Source organism: Oncorhynchus clarkii, chromosome 2 (assembly GCF_045791955.1).
Source record: "Oncorhynchus clarkii lewisi isolate Uvic-CL-2024 chromosome 2, UVic_Ocla_1.0, whole genome shotgun sequence".
Classification (NCBI taxonomy): domain Eukaryota; kingdom Metazoa; phylum Chordata; class Actinopteri; order Salmoniformes; family Salmonidae; genus Oncorhynchus; species Oncorhynchus clarkii.
Window position 1 is genome coordinate 61280057 of NC_092148.1, and position 16975 is coordinate 61297031.

Below are 16975 nucleotides of genomic sequence, written 5' to 3' on the forward strand. Positions count from 1 at the left end.
CGCATGACCAATAAGATTTCATGACTACCTTTTGGCCTTGGTTACTATGCAATTCAACAATTAAATATCCTCACTGTGTTATTTATATATATATATATATATATATATATATATCAAACAAAAGCCTAAGCAATTTAGAGGGGGAAATAATAGATAGGCCTAATTTATCCGGTCCAACACAGCCAACTTTTTGTAGTGTTGCAATAGTGACTCAGGTCTTCCTGGTCAGTTAATTACTTAATTGATTTAAAATTGTGACCACATTTGTTACTTGACTAGACTGCAATGTGTTTGTTTCATTCGCTACAGTTCACCTGTATCGTGGAGATGTGTGTATTGATGGTCACCCCTGCTGTGTATGATGCGCATTAAGCCCGTGCATTCCCACATCTTGCATATGTTGTTTTTCCATCGCCATGATTAAACTATAGGCATATTGGTTTGTTTTACTTGCTAGACCGTTTTCTTGGTAACCTGTATTTTCTAGTCAAATTCAATTGGACCGCATCCGTGAACTGAGAGCGAGATGATACTGAGCCATTACAGTGAAGTGGACGGGCAAGGGGCATTTGGCTCGTTTTGCCTCTGTGGAAACCAGATGGGCAATGGGGTGGCCATGTGGTCCCGAATTATTACCCCTCCCCCAATTTGTCTTTTTGTTCTAATTGGTGGCAACAACGTGCAATGGTTTATTTAGGTTGAAAGGTTATAAAGCCTACATTGTTTTCATTATTTATTTCTTGTTTTGTTAGTTGTGCTCTCTGTACATGCAGTGGATGGTTCACCAAGACTAATTGCAAGTTGAAAATGGGTTGATGACCACGGGGGGTTGGTATGTTTCTGAGTCAACAGAGATTGGTGTCATGACCTCTCGGGATACCTTTGGTGTCTACTAAAATATACACTGGTTCAAAGCAAGACATTTTAAAATGATCACATATAGGCTGAATATGGGAAAGGGATCACTTGATTATTTCAACAATTACTAATATCGCTGAACTAACTACAAGGCAAATACAGGTACCAGAGATACTCCCAAAATAAAGTAAACACTTGAGTAAATCAGGGATACAAAGTATATTGAAGGCAGGTTCCTGAATCAATTAAGCAATTAACATCCCATCATGCTTAGGGTCATGTATAAAAATGCCCAGTTTCCCGTTATTTCAGCTGCTATGGCTAGAATTAAAGATCTCAAGAGGGGTCTCAAAGGAGCATAGTGGGTGTGTGTCTGTCAATCACCATATCTCAACACAAGTGAAAACTTATGGGAGACAGCGTTTTCCACCACATCAACAAAACACAAAATGATGGAATTTCTTGTGGAAGAATGGTGTCGCATCCCTCCAACAAAGTTCCAGACACTGGGAGAATCTATACCACGGTCCATTGAAGCAGTTCTGGCAGCTCGTGGTGGCACAATGCCCTATTAAGATGCTGTTTCCTTTATTTTGACAGTTACCTGAGCATGTACTACATGTCATGTGAAAACAAATCCCCATTTCTCTGCTTAAAGCAAGCTAGTCTTTGTACTGTTTTGTATCCTGAGTGTGTGTGTGTTTGGCAGTGGCAGCTTGTGGCTTTGAATAAACAAAGCTTGTGCTTAGTCAGTGATGCACAGCAGCCAGAGGCCAGATCTATGTGTAACTAAGATGTGTTCTCTTGCTATCTCCCCACAACACCTTTCCCACTAACTGGCATATTCTCAAATTATGAGTGAGCGTCAGTGGTACAGGGCATGCACCAGGGATTATTTGTGTTTTTCCTGTGTCCTCTTGTCTCTCACCTGCTCACTCAACTCCTACGAGTGCTTGTCAATGTCAATGCTCAAATCAAATATTATTGGTCACATACACATATTTAGCAGATGTTATTGCGGGTGTAGAGAAATGCTTGTGTTCCTAGCTCCAACAGTGCAGTAATATCGAACAGTGCAGTAGTATCTAACAATTCACCATAATACACACATTTAAATGTAAAAGAATGGAATTAAGAAATATATAAATATTAGATTGAGCATTGTCGGAGTGGCATTGACTAAAATACAGTAGAATAGAATACAGTATATACCGGCTATGATGAAAAAGGATTTGAGGAAACTACCAATCCTTGTTATCATCAGTAGGTTGTGGTGGAGGGATTTACTATCCTAATTGTAGATAGCTAATTGAGGTTGCATTAATAGCTATGATTGGCTGTTTTACTAAATGGGGAGGGGGGAGAGGGGAGCGAGTGGTTCTTATCAAAATATTATTTCTCCCGATTAATCCCTTTTTAATGTGTGTCTTTGCGTAGAGTGCCTGGCCGGGGTATTTCTGTTTCATATCTCCCCCGTCCCCATGAGTATTTCATGCATTATGTAGTGATGATTATTACTTAATTACACATTAATAAATCCTCTTCATTTACAGGACATTAAGCGGGAATGAGTGCACATGACATCCAGGGAGCGAGAGAGCACTTATTTATTTTCCACAGTGTTGTTTAGTCAATCAAATCAAATGGGACCTTTAACCTGGGATGGGGGAGAAGGAGCCGTTGGAACAAGGCTTGTTCTAGGGCTCCACCTCCTCTCTGCTTCCCCCTTCTTTCCACGCAAATTCCACCAGTAGTACTGTTTACACCAGCTTCCCCTATCAATTCAACATTTTTCTAAGTTGCAGTAAAATCTTCAAACATCTTAGTCTATTTCTTTAGCTCCACCTGGCTGAGATTGTAATGTTTCTCTTCTCTAGATTATGTAGTGTAGATATTCATTTTGTGCGCCCGTTTTATGTTGACATAATAGAGTACTTGATTGTATTATTTGTGCAGTTAAATCGTCTCTCAATCTACATTATGGTTAGATTATTCAGTTGCTCGTACACCTTTGTAGTAACACTGTAATTACCTAAGTAGTAACATTGTATTAACATGTGAGATAGCACTTCAGTAATTGCATAGCAATAGTAAGAGTTGAGCATTTTTTTGTTATGCAAGAAGAAAAGGGATTGTTCTTTATTACATATTTTGTTATAACACAAACTATGCAATTTCCAAAGCAATTGAGCACCCTGTAACAACAATGCTGGTACTCAAGTAATTATAGTGTTAATTATATACAGGCGAGCATCTCATTGAAAGTGTTACTGCTGCATATTGTTATGGATTTGTTTTTCAGGAAGTGTGTGTGTGAAGCATATCCCTGACATCCCTCTACCCCTCTCTCTGCCTTCCTAAAACCATCTATTTTAACATTAAATGGCATTGTTATTGTCACCTAGGCTTTTGGTAGCACAGCCAAAGTTTCATTGGTCAACAGGCTGTTATAAAACAGTGAAGTGAGATACCACAGGGCAGATTGAGTGATGAGAGCCTGCTCCCCTGTCTTTATTCTCGTGTGTGTGTTTGTGTGTGTGTTTGTGTGTGTGTGCGTGCGCGTGCGTAAGAGGGAAAAGCGAGAAAGTCCGGTTTGTCTCTTTCACATTATATACAGACAGTGATATTACACTTTTATGTGCCTTTGTGTTTACTAGCAGCAGGCAGGCATGAAATGTCTTTTAGCAATAGTTTTTTCAATCTGTGAGTATAGAAGACTGTTGCCCTGTATTAATGGTAGGTGAACCACAAAATAGATTTTTCCAAGCCTTTGTAAAATGTTAATTGACTACACAGCAGGGAGAGTGATTTTTGTCTTGTATTTTGATATGACCAAAAAAGTAATTGGTCATTGTTCAGCCACAGCGGTCGACTATTTTTATATAGAGCTTATTTGTTGGCACAATATCATATGGATTTTGCACATTTTTCAAGATGGGAAAGGGGGGGCTTTTTTAAAGGTACAGTGCTCTTCAGTTACATGAGTCATTGAAATAGGAAATGGAATAAACTGCTTATAGTGGGCTGAATCTTACAATAAACGTTGCTCTAGAATCAGTCGGTTATTTTAAAGATTTTGTCAGGGATGGATCTGATTCTTCCTTCCTTCAAAATAAAATGTTATTGGTCACAGGTGCTGAATACATCAGGTGTAGACTTTACAGTGAAATGCTGAACACATCAGGTGTAGACTTTACAGTGAAATGCTGAACACATCAGGTGTAGACTTTACAGTGAAATGCTGAACACATCAGGTGTAGACTTTACAGTGAAATGCTGAACACATCAGGTGTAGACTTTACAGTGAAATGTTTACTTATGAGCCCTTTCCCAACAATGCAGTTAAAAAGTAAGACACATATTTTCTAAATAAAAAAAAGGAAATGGTAACACAATAAAAACAATAACGAGGCTATATACAAGGAGTACCAGTACAGAGTGAATGTGCAGGGGTATGAGTTAATTGAGGTAATACAGTATGTTCATGTGGGTCGGGGTAATAGTGACTCGGCAATCAGGACGTATAATAAACAGTGTAGCAGCAGCGTATGTAAAGTGTGTGTTGGAGTGTGAGTGTTGTATTAGTGTGTGGGTGGAGTCTAGTGAGTGTGCATATAGGCAGTGCAATGGACTCAAAACAATTAAGACAAATAATAAAAAAGAGATTCAAAGTAAATTGTCCGGGTAGCCATTTTTATTAACTGTTCAGCACTCTTATGGTTTGGGGGTAGAAGCTGTTCAGGTGCCTTTTGGTCAGACTTGGCCCACAGTAGCAGAGTGAACAGTCTATGACTTGGGTGGCAGTAGTCAATGACAATATTTAGTAGGGCCTTCCTCTGACACCCCCTGATATAGAGGTTCTGGATGGCAGGGAGTTCGACCCCAGTGATGTACTGGGCCGTATGCACTACCCTCTGCAGTGCCTTGAGGTCGGAGGCTGAACAGTTGCCAAACCAAGCAGTGATGCAGCCAGTCAAGATGCTCTACAGGAAGGAACTTCCTTCCTTCCTGTAGTGTATAGTAGTCTTACTCTACAGCGGTCCCTACTGGTGTGGAGATGTGTGTGCCCAGGCAGGGTGAGCTCCCTTGCGGCCAGTGTGTCTGCCATTGACAACTCCTTATCAGCAGCCTGCCTGCTAGTGTGTATGGAAGGATCTGTCTTAATGGAAGAGCTCAGTCGTAGGCTGTGCCATTGTACCGGCTTAGCACCAGAGTTTATCAGCGCTCTAGACTTACTGGGCCGTAACCACGGTCCGCTCAGGACCCTCTCCGCTCCGCGCTTCCTTTCTAAAGAGCCAGCGACGCCGGGGTGACTTTTGCTATTAATTATGTTTGTGTGGTTGGTTCCCTCTCCACTGCTCCCCCTGAAACCCCCCCACCCCTCCGGCCTGCCAACCATAGCTCCCCCACCAGTACCTCCCTGTGGAGTCTGTCCTCTCCTAGGTCCCTCACTCTCAAACTCTGTGCTGCTGCATTGGGCAGATGAAGATGTGTTGGAACAATGCTTTCAGAAAGTTTTGCTCCTAATCTGCTCCTTCCTGTGCAAATTATGTGTACAGGACCGTAGCCTCAGAACGGCCAATACTCTCTCTACCCTACGAGCCAAGTGTGGGAGTAGATGTAGGATTTGTTATTTTGTTTCACTGTCGTGTGCTGTTCTTTTAAAAAAAAAATTTTTTTAGAACAGTCAAATATTGTGCAATGTTAACCTGAGGGCGTGTGGAATGGCCCACCTGTTGTTTGATGTTGAACCAGGCTGATCTGTGGCAGACACCCAGAGTTAACCAGCCTAAACGCCTGAGCAAGGTGCAGGCTCCGTAAATGGGATATGTCAAGCGCAGCTCTTTGTGAGCCTGTGAGTGGTTTAGTGAGTGTGTGTGTTAATGGGTTTTGTGTGTACATGTCAGTGCAGTGTCTCCAGTGTGGGCAGAGGGCTGTGACCCAGCTCTGCTTTGACCTCGGAGAGAGAAGGCCAGAACCATGAACCTTCTGGAGGATAGCTACAAGAGCCAGATCAGCACTAGCAGAACACTGCTGTTTGTCTGGTCCAACAGCGTAGGCAGATGTCTTCATGTTCATTTCCCCCTTTATTTCTTCCTGTTCAGTTTCCTCCTACTTTCAACCCTTCCCGTCTTTGTCACCTCTCTTCCTCCTGCTCTCCTCTCATCTTCTCTGTCTCCTTGGCCCGCCATGATGTCCGTGAGGCTGTGTTCATGCTCCTTTCTCTAGGCAGCTGCTCCTCGATCCCACAGTTTCTCCATAGACTGTACATTAAACATAAGCAAAGGGGGCAATTAAGCACCTTCGCCACACCTGGCTGATGCATATATTTATTGAGAAGCTACTCGCTTGGAAGGCTCCTCGTCCCAGCTCTGATGATTAAAGGGTGGTTGTTGGGGAGGGGAGGGGAGGGGAGAGGAGAGGGCCTGATGCTGAAGTCATTAATGAAGAGCTTTGGTCCTGTGTTGACCCCTGCTGACCCCTGCAGCCTGCCTTACGTGTTTTACTTTTCTATTATTTCTCTTTTCTTTCTCTCTGCGTTGTTGGGAAGGGCCCGTCAGTAAGCATTTCACTGTTAGTCCACACCTGTTGTTTACCAAGCATGTAACGAATAAATTGGATTCGATTTTTACCTCTTGCCAGGAGTTGCTAGGCCTCCTGCTGGCCAGGCCCTAGATAATGGATCCTGCTTGGGTCCTGGGCTCCTTCCAGGGCTAGTATGGGTCTCAGAGCTGCAGGGGGAGGCAACTGGAACAGTCCTGGGTGGGAGATGGGAGACTTACTGTGCCCACGCACCAGGAAAAATCCTCCAATAGCTTCCTTCTGCTCAACCTATTGATTCCACTGCGCCTGGAAACTTTCCTCTGAAATACGTGTGGAGTTAAAAACCGAGAGAAATTACTCCAAAGGATTGAGTGCCCTGGGCTGTGTGTATACATTTGCTGTGTTGGGTTATTAAATAGCTCTTTGAATCACAAAATATCAAGTACATTCAGGAAGAAGATGAAGAAACACAGAACTCCCACTTCATCCTAGTGTGAAGTGGTAATTACGTATATTATTATATTTTTAGTAATGATTAGCAAAGTATTTTACATGAATGAATGACATTTATATTTGTGTCAAATCGTCAGTTGGCAACCCATCCTTTACGGGATTAATTAACCCAAACATTACAATAATGTGATAATTCAGTAATCATTTTTTCCGGTTTTCTGTGCAGTGCACAGACTAAAATAGAAATAGATGCATAATAGTAAATAAGGTTATCCAAGCAATGATTATAACCCCAGAGCAGTAAAAAGAATACAAATACAGATAAATAAATGCTGAAAAATGAGAATGTTAAAATATTGTTGAAATAGAAGCATATCATATCCTATTCTTTGGTCCAATATTTGTCTTGGTCTTGTTGCTTGGGCTTTTAAGCCTACGCTACATGTTTGATTCTATCAGCATGACAATGCTGCACCATGCCACAGACTTTATTGTATAACCTGAATAAAGTCATGGTTAAAAGTATGGCTAGGAATTGCCAGAGGCCTCACGATATGATATTATCATGATATTTAGGTGTGGGAATTATATTCTCACGATTCTGTATGTATTGTGATTCGATACTATGATTTTATTGCAATTCGATGTTCCAAACATATTGCTCTCCATATGTCTGCTGCAAGACAAGAGCAAACTAATTTTGATCAGTCATGGAAATAAAAGTGTTGAAAACAAATTGGCTCCCTGTTAGAAGTTGGAAGATGGAGAACAAGCTATGAATGTAAAATACTGGAGTGTTGGTGCGGCTAGCGCAAAATAATATTGCGATATTGTTAAAACGATACGTAATATCGTCAGAAAATATCCCCATCTGCAACTGTGTCTAGTCTTTTGAGCTTCAATAGGATACTAAGGAGATTTGTGTTTTGAGAAAAGCGCTGCTCTGTGTTTTGCAGTATAGAGCCTTGATACAGCTTGCAATGTCATCTCCAAATTGATTTAAGCTGTGAAGCAGCCTCTCTCTATCCCAGGGCTAGACACTTGCCTAGAACCTCGCATCATACATTAGTATTTAGCTCAGACAGAATTAGTCCTTATTGTAGCCTTCCTTAATGCTGGCCTCACAACCTCGGAGAATGGCTAGTCCTTGATTATGAAGTCACTTGTGTTTGTCAGATTTATTTTAATTCAATTCCTCTGTCAAATGGCGAGCACCCCCTACAGAGGCCAAAATGATTTGCCTTGCAAAGAGCAGGGTGAGGGGGGGGGAGACACTATTAAAGTCGCTCTCGATTTCAGCGCAAAAATGACATTTACAAAGCATGCACACATTTGACATGTTTTCATTTGCTGTTAGTCTTGCCCGTGGTGCATTTTCACTTCACACACACATTGTTGGATGGTGAGCTACTTACAGATGGTGTTCCCATGAGAGAGAGGGTGAAAAGGCCTCCCCCTTTCCATGTTTCCCTCCTTTCTAGCACTTATTGTAATTTTCCTATTGAAGTTCAAATGAAATGATCTAAATCAGGGAAGTTTTGTGTGTATGTTTTTGGTTTTACTATCCATGTGGAGACATTGAAAAAGTCTATTTTAGGTGTTAGGGTTAGAATTCTAGTCCATGTGAATTGATGCGTTGATGGCCAGAAACAGAGTCCATATGTTGAGATGTGTGAAGATGAGAAGGAAGGCCTCTGCTCCCAGTCACAGCTCTGTATTGTTCTACCTCCAATGCCACGAGGGACTGGAAGCCACTGGAGAATAGAGGTGGGTGTGGGAACGAGGTGCAGATGTGTGAGAGAGATAAGAGAAGTGTTTGTCTTTATGAAGTAGTCTTTCCAGGGGGACGTTTAGCTTGTAGTCTAATGAGGATTGTGCCGACCCACCAGCCAAACATCAAGAACAGTAGTCTAGCTGTCCAACATTGTCTGTCCACTGAAACCATCTGTCTGTGAGTGCCATTCTAAGGGCAACAGTCTGAGTAGACCGTTTGAGGCTTTTTGAGTGTGTGTGAAGGAAGGAGTTGAAAGTGAAGAAGTCTTAAAAAATATATAAAATCAGTATTTTTTTTCATTTTCCTTTCCCCTAATAAATCCTTTTATGTCACCATCAAACAGGGGCTGAGAGACAGCGTGAGAGTCTGCAGAAAGAGAATAGGAGTGCGGGTGAGAGGATATTGCTGTGTTCTATGGGGCTCCTGTGTTGGTCGATGGATCTCTGCTTTAAAAATGTAGAGTCTAGCCCTGGTCCAGCCATGTTGATGTGCAGTCCAGGGACCATCCTCTCCTCTTCCCCGAACATACATTGGGAGGGCAGTTGAGGCTGGATTAGAGTGGTGCCCTGCATCACCATGTCGATGGTAATGCCCTGCTCATTCCACCCTCATGCTTCACAGTAGGTATGGTGTTCTTTGGATGCAACTCAGCATTCTTTGTCCTCCGAACACGACGAGTTGAGGTTTTACCAAAAAGTTATATTTTGGTTTCATCTGACCATATGACATTCTCCCAATCTTCTTCTGGATCATCCAAATGCTCTCTAGCAAACTTCAGACGGGCCTGGACATGTACTGGCTTAAGCAGGGGGACATGTCTGGCACTGCAGGATTTGAGTCTCTGGCGGCGTAGTGTGTTACTGATGGTAGGCGTTTGTTACTTTGGTCCCAGCTCTCTACAGGTCATTCACTAGGTCCCCCCGTGTGGTTCTGGGATTTTTGCTCACCGTTCTTGTGATCATTTTGACCCCACGGGGGGAGATCTTGCGTGGAGCCCCAGATCGAGGGAGATTATCAGTGGTCTTGTATGTCTTCCATTTCCTAATAATTGCTCCCACAGTTGATTTCTTCAAACCAAGCTGCTTACCTATTGCAGATTCAGTCTTCCAAGTCTTACAGATCAACAATTCTGTTTCTGGTGTCCTTTGACAGCTCTTTGGTCTTGGCCATAGGGGAGTTTGGAGTGTGACTGTTTGAGGTTGTGGACAGGTGTCTTTTATACTGATAACAAGTTCAAACAGGTGCCATTAATACAGGTAACGAGTGGAGGACATAGGAGCCTCTTAAAGAAGAAGTTACCGGTCTGTGAGAGCCAGAAATCTTGCTTGTTTGTAGGTGACCAAATACTTATTTTCCACCATAATTTGCAAATAAATTCATTAAAAATCCTACAATGTGATTTTCTGGATTTTTTTTCTAATTTTGTCTGTCATAGTTGAAGTGTACCTATGATGAAAATTACAGGTCTCTCTCATCTTTTTAAGTGGGAGAACTTGCACAATTGGTGGCTGACTAAATACTCTTTTGCCCCACTGTATGTGTGTGCACGTTTGTCTACCACTTAGCGATGATGCTGATGTCATGACAACTGTCTTCTGGTAGATGGAAAGGTTACCAAAAACCTTCTCAATTAAATGTTAACTACACAGTAGCCTATGCCTACCTGGCAGAATGATTTCATGATGATTTGCACCTATCCAGTGGCCATTTGTTTTGCAAACTCTGCAGTATATTGCTAATCAAACAAAGGTCTCTAGCTGGTGCGCAGTTGACAAAGAAAACAGATTTGATAAGGCTCTACTAAAGTTAGTGGCAGTGATTGAGGAGACTGACTAGTAAAAGTTGAATGTGTTAGTGTTTGGGATAAGAGGAACCCTCTCCTGCCGCACCAAGCAGGCAGGCGGCAGGCTGTGTGAGGCTGTGGGTCTCAGAAGGAGCGTGACTGCAGAGTTAATCTCTCCTCCAGTGATTTGAGAGCCACAAAGCTCCTCCAGAAAAGGGGCCTGCTGTAATGCCTAATCAAGTCTGTATCAAACTAAATAATGCCTTAGTGTGAAATTGGAATCTCAAGTCAAAAAGCACTCCCCAGACTGTACTACAGGGTAAGGCAATTAAGGGTCCCCATTCTGCCTCTCTCTCCCAAGCTGCCCCGGGTGCTCTCTGAGTCTGATGCCATTGTCATTGTGTGTGTCTGGATCGGTGAACATGTGTGTACCTCCCTAAGGCTGTGTTTACACAGGCAGCCCAATTCTGATATTTTGCACATTTATAAACAGCAGAGCTGATCTGATTGGTCAAAATACCAATAGGTATAAAAAGATCAGAATTGGGCTGCCTGTGTAAATGCAGCCTAAGTGCATGTGTGCCTGTGCCTTTGCATGTATGTGTGTCTCCCTGTGTTTCCCCTGTACGTGTGAATATGTCTGTCTGCATGTGTATGTCTCTCCCTGTCTCTGAGCATGAGCGGGTCTCGATCTGTACATGCGGCTGTGAGTAGGGTACAGTGGTGGTGTAACTCTGTGCAGCACTTCTATTCCTGGAGGGTCTCCTGAGGGCCTCTAATCCAGAGAGGCTTTCCTCCTCCTCCTAGGTCACCAGTCAAATGCTAGCTTTTTGGGGTGGGGTGGAGGGACAGAAGTCTGTCTCTTTCTTTGTCCCCCCCCCCATGTTCCTGTTGTGAACCTGTGTCACACTCAATGACCGCGGGAGGCAGCCCTTGTGATTTAATCATGTCTGCTTTTCTCTTCACAAATGTTCCTATTCCTCTTTTCTATCCCCTGTTCCCTCCCGCCCTCCTACATTCTTTCTCTTCCTCTCTCTGGTGTTTTATGTACAAGCTGGAGGTATATTGAAATAATTTCCCTCTCTGCTCTGACAGTTGAGAAGGATGAAAAACCACATTGGAGATCTGAGAGGCCCTTTAATCTTCCACTGTGTTGTCTGCTCTCTAACATAGTGGAGACAGGTGTGTGTGTGTGTGTGTGTATATATACATATAAAGCTGAGTGTTTCTCTTGGTGTTGAGAAGGGTGGATTTGTTGTCGGCTGATGAGCTCTTGGCGCTGTTTCTGAAGCTGAGTGTGTGGATTCCTTAGCTCCCTGAGACAAAGGTAGAACAGGCAGGCTCATGCAGGCGCAGACGGTGCAGAATCAAAAGGAATGGGTTGACACAGCACCCAGGGCTTTCTTCAGGAAATGCCTGCTGACGACAAGAGTGAGAAACACAGCACAGTCAGGAGTGGGACATGTGTACAAAGGGGAGGAGGTGTGTGTGATAAAACCACAGCTTTGTGAAGACACGGGACCTATCCTGTGAGTGTAAACATAATTGGCCTGTCTTCCATGTGCCCCTTTTCTCCCTTCCACTGAGTCACCAGTGTCCCAGCTCTTACTTGACCCTGATTTACGACCCTATTTGAACAGGACTCTTTCCGTGCGTGTGTGTGTATGTTTGATCCAGGCTAAAGAGAGTGATCAGAGCCTTCCACACCTGACACCCCTCAACTTTGCTGCTCTGGTGTTGGTTGGAGACCAGCCAGGTGGATCCTGTTCTGGTGTGGAACTCTGCTTTGTGGTGGAATGTAATACGCCAGTCAGGCATTCTGCTCCTCCATTGACTTGCTCCACCAGATAAAGGCTTTTTCTTTTTGGTTGTGTCTGGGGTTGGTTCTGCCAGTGCTCCTCTTGTTGTAGAGCTGGGGCTAAGGCTGAGTCTTGGCGTGGGTGCTGCTGCTTGGATGCTCCAGGCAAGAGAAAGAGAGAGTGAATGATCAAGCCAGGGAGACGGTGTGTGCTTTACAGAGCTCTGCTTGGCTCAGACTAGCCAAGTTCTCCCCAGGGCATCAGCCAAGAGCTGCCTGAGAAGACCGAACCTGAAAACCCACGACCACTGCTAGTCATCCACCCACACTCCTATCCTCCATCCTCTGCTCTTCCACTCCAATCATCCATCCTCTGCTATTCCACTCCTATCCTCCATCCTCTGCTCTTCCACTCCAATCATCCATCCTCTGCTATTCCACTCCTATCCTCCATCCTCTGCTCTTCCACTCCAATCATCCATCCTCTGCTATTCCACTTCTATCCTCCATCCTCTGCTCTTCTACTCCTATCCTCCATTCTCTGCTCTTCCACTCCTATCCTCCATCCTCTGCTCTTCCACTCCTATCCTCCATTCTCTGCTCTTCCACTCCTATCCTCCATACTCTGCTCTTCCACTCCTATCCTTCATCCTCTGCTCTTCCACTCCTATCCTCCATCCTCTGCTCTTCCACTCCTATCCTCCATCCTCTGCTCTTCCACTCCTATCCTCCATCCTCTGCTCTTCCACTCCTATCCTTCATCCTCTGCTCTTCCACTCCTATCCTCCATCCTCTGCTCTTCCACTCCTATCCTCCATCCTCTGCTCTTCCACTCCTATCCTTCATCCTCTGCTCTTCCACTCCTATCTTCCATTCTCTGCTCTTCCACTCCTATCCTCCATCCTCTGCTCTTCCACTCCTATCCTCCATCCTCTGCTCTTCCACTCCAATCATCCATCCTCTGCTATTCCACTCCTATCCTCCATCCTCTGCTCTTCCACTCCAATCATCCATCCTCTGCTATTCCACTCCTATCCTCCATCCTCTGCTCTTCTACTCCTATCCTCCATTCTCTGCTCTTCCACTCCTATCCTCCATCCTCTGCTCTTCCACTCCAATCATCCATCCTCTGCTATTCCACTCCTATCCTCCATCCTCTGCTCTTCTACTCCTATCCTCCATTCTCTGCTCTTCCACTCCTATCCTCCATCCTCTGCTCTTCCACTCCTATCCTCCATCCTCTGCTCTTCCACTCCAATCATCCATCCTCTGCTATTCCAATCCTATCCTCCATCCTCTGCTCTTCCACTCCAATCATCCATCCTCTGCTATTCCACTCCTATCCTCCATCCTCTGCTCTTCTACTCATATCCTCCATTCTCTGCTCTTCCACTCCTATCCTCCATCCTCTGCTCTTCCACTCCTATCCTCCATCCTCTGCTCTTCCACTCCTATCCTCCATCCTCTGCTCTTCCACTCCCATCCTCCATCCTCTGCTCTTCCACTCCTATCCTCCATCCTCTGCTCTTCCACTCCTATCCTCCATCCTCTGCTCTTCCACTCCTATCCTCCATTCTCTGCTCTTCCACTCCTATCCTCCATTCTCTGCTCTTCCACTCCTATCCTCCATCCTCTGCTCTTCCACTCCTATCCTCCATCCTCTGCTCTTACACTCCTATCCTCCATCCTCTGCTCTTCAGCTCCTATCCTCCATCCTCTGCTCTTCCACTCCTATCCTTCATCCTCTGCTCTTCCACTCCTATCCTCCATCCTCTGCTCTTCCACTCCTATCCTCCATCCTCTGCTCTTCCACTCCTATCCTCCATCCTCTGCTCTTCCACTCCTATCCTCCCTTCTCTGCTCTTCCACTCCTATCCTCCCTTCTCTGCTATTCCTCCCTTCTCTGCTCTTCCACTCCTATCCTCCATCCTCTGCTCTTCCACTCCTATCCTCCATTCTCTGCTCTTCCACTCCTATCCTCCCTTCTCTGCTCTTCCACGGCTCGGCAGGATTTTGGAGCAGCAATGCCCTCAGTGAGGGAGGCAGAGCTGTGGGCCCCGTCAAGCTTTGTGTTTTTTTCTCTTTGCCATCTAAGCTCTCTGCTGTGTTCCCCCTTTACCCATTTGTGCTTTTCTGGCCAGTGGTGGTGGTTTGTGTTTTTAAGGCTGTTTTGTGCGGCAGAGCGGTTTCAGTGCTGATAAAAGTATTTGGTTAATCAGCTTCTGTCGCTGTCCCATGGTGGTGGCTTGGAGGACAGACCATTGAAGTTAGAGTTCCCCGGGGGATGGCTTGGGCTGCAGATTGGCATCACGCTTGGCCAGTGGTAGAGCGGCGGCGACCAGAGGGACACTGCAGCCAGCCAATGGGTGAGCCCCCCAGGATCCGAGGGGGAGGAGGTGGGGACAGGGGTGGGGGTTGGATGGGAGGGTTGGATCTATGTGCCTGTGTCCTGTCCAGCAGGACATTCTAGGCCCCCGCCCTCCTGGGCCTGTAGACAGTGTGTGATTGGCCAGAGTGACCCGGTGCAGTGATAAGAGCCCCTGCAGGCCCCTCTCAGCCCCCTCTGTTCACACATCCTCTGTGAACACAGCTAGCGCAGAGGAGCACCCTGGGAATTGCCATCCCTGCCATTGTGCCCACGTTGTCGTTTGATTATGGTTTGGTCGGGAATGGCAGGGCAGACAATGGGGCCCTGCGCGTTGTGGTGAAGCTTTAGCTGCAGTGGGGGTGAGGAGAGGGGGGATAGAGATGCAGATTGACTGCAGCACTCAGCTCTACACTTCCATCACTTTGATGAATGACTCATAGCTGTGTAGATATTAGTTTTTAATGGCTTGTTTTCTAAGTTATGACTACATTGTTGTTGTCTTGCTGTTAGTGGTGAGTTGGTTTAGTCCTCCCCTGTGTTAGTCCCAACGTGCCAGTCAGTGTGTCTAGCTGCAGACGGCCCTGGTTGCTGGCCTTCTAGTCAGGACTACAATGATGTTCAGCTCTCTTCACTGGCAGAGGAATCCTCTTGTATTCCAGTCGCGTGTCTTTGTGTGTTTGCGCACGATGTAGTGAGCCGCAAGAGTCGGTCTAGCACCAAGCCCTAATCCCCAACTGTGTTCGTATGTATGAATGTATATGAGAGGATGAGACAGATCGAGTGGATGAGTCTCTCTTGAGTGAATGCGTGTGTAGGAAAATTAGAGAGAGAGAGAGAGAGAGAGAGAGAGAGAGAGAGAGAGAGAGAGAGATCATGTGAGCAGGACTCTGTGTGTGAGGAGATGGGTGTCGTCAGTAGTATTGCTTGCTCCCTAGGGGGGGGTTTGGTCCACCACATGCAGACTGCACTGTGCGTGTCCCCATCATTCTCCCAGCTATTAAAATCCATTAAGCCATGCAGAACAAGCCAGGCCTTTATCTTTTATTAATTATCTTGAAACCCAAGACTCTTTGTCTTTCCCTCTGCTGTGTCTGTGTAAAAGCCATTTGCTGTAGCTGAGAGGTGTGTCTGTGTAAAAGCCATTGGCTGTAGCTGAGAGGTGTGTCTGTGTAAGATGCCATTGGCTGCACCTGTAGCTCGGAGGTGTGTCTGTGTAAAAGCCATTGGCTGCACCTGTAGCTCGGAGGTGTGTCTGTGTAAAAGCCATTGGCTGCACCTGTAGCTGAGAGGTGTGTCTGTGTAAAAGCCATTGGCTGCACCTGTAGCTCGGAGGTGTGTCTGTGTAAAAGCCATTGGCTGCACCTGTAGCTGAGAGGTGTGTCTGTGTAAAAGCCATTGGCTGCACCTGTAGCTCGGAGGTGTGTCTGTGTAAAGCCATTGGCTGCACCTGTAGCTGAGAGGTGTGTCTGTGTAAAGCCATTGGCTGCACCTGTAGCTGAGAGGTGTGTCTGTGTAAAGCCATTGGCTGCACCTGTAGCTGAGAGGTGTGTCTGTGTAAAAGCCATTGGCTGCACCTGTAGCTCGGAGGTGTGTCTGTGTAAAGCCATTGGCTGCATCTGTAGCTCGGAGGTGTGTCTGTGTAAAGCAATTGGCTGCACCTGTAGCTCGGAGGTGTGTCTGTGTAAAAGCCATTGGCTGTAGCTGAGAGGTGTGTCTGTGTAAAGCCATTGGCTGTAGCTGAGAGGTGCGTCTGTGTAAAGCCATTGGCTGCACCTGTAGCTCAGAGGTGTGTCTGTGTAAAGCCATTGGCTGCACCTGTAGCTCAGAGGTGTGTCTGTGTAAAAGCCATTGGCTGCACCTGTAGCTCAGAGGTGTGTCTGTGTAAAAGCCATTGGCTGCACCTGTAGCTGAGAGGTGTGTCTGTATGGTCGTAGAGGACCATTTGGTTTGAAAAGACACAAGTGCACCATCAGTAAAAAGATGTTAGATGTTACTGTTCAGTCGGTCTGGGGTTTGTTCAGGGTGCATGCTATCAGTGTGACCCTGTGCAGTATGTGAGTTGGAGAGAAGTGAACACCCAAAGGCTTCTAAAAGAGAACAGCTCCTGTTGTACAAGGCTAATAGAACTAGGAAGTAGAGCACAGCTCCTGTTGTACAGGGCTAATTGAACTAGGAAGTAGAGAACAACTCCTGTTGTACAAGGCTAATAGAACTAGGAAGTAGACCACAGCTCCTGTTGTACAAGGCTAATAGAACTAGGAAGTAGAGCACAGCTCCTGTTGTACAAGGCTAATAGAACTAGGAAGTAGACCACAGCTCCTGTTGTACAAGGCTAATAGAACTAGGAAGTAGAGCACAGCTCCTGTTGTACAAGGCTAATAGAACCAGGAAGTAGAG

The 16975-nt window shown here is 45.3% G+C and overlaps 1 protein-coding gene across 2 annotated transcripts in view; it reads left to right on the top strand.

The window, feature by feature from the left end:
• LOC139371103 (zinc finger protein 423-like) overlaps nucleotides 1–16975 on the top strand; it is a 155382-nt gene that overhangs the window by 1043 nt on the left and 137364 nt on the right. The window lies entirely within an intron of this gene.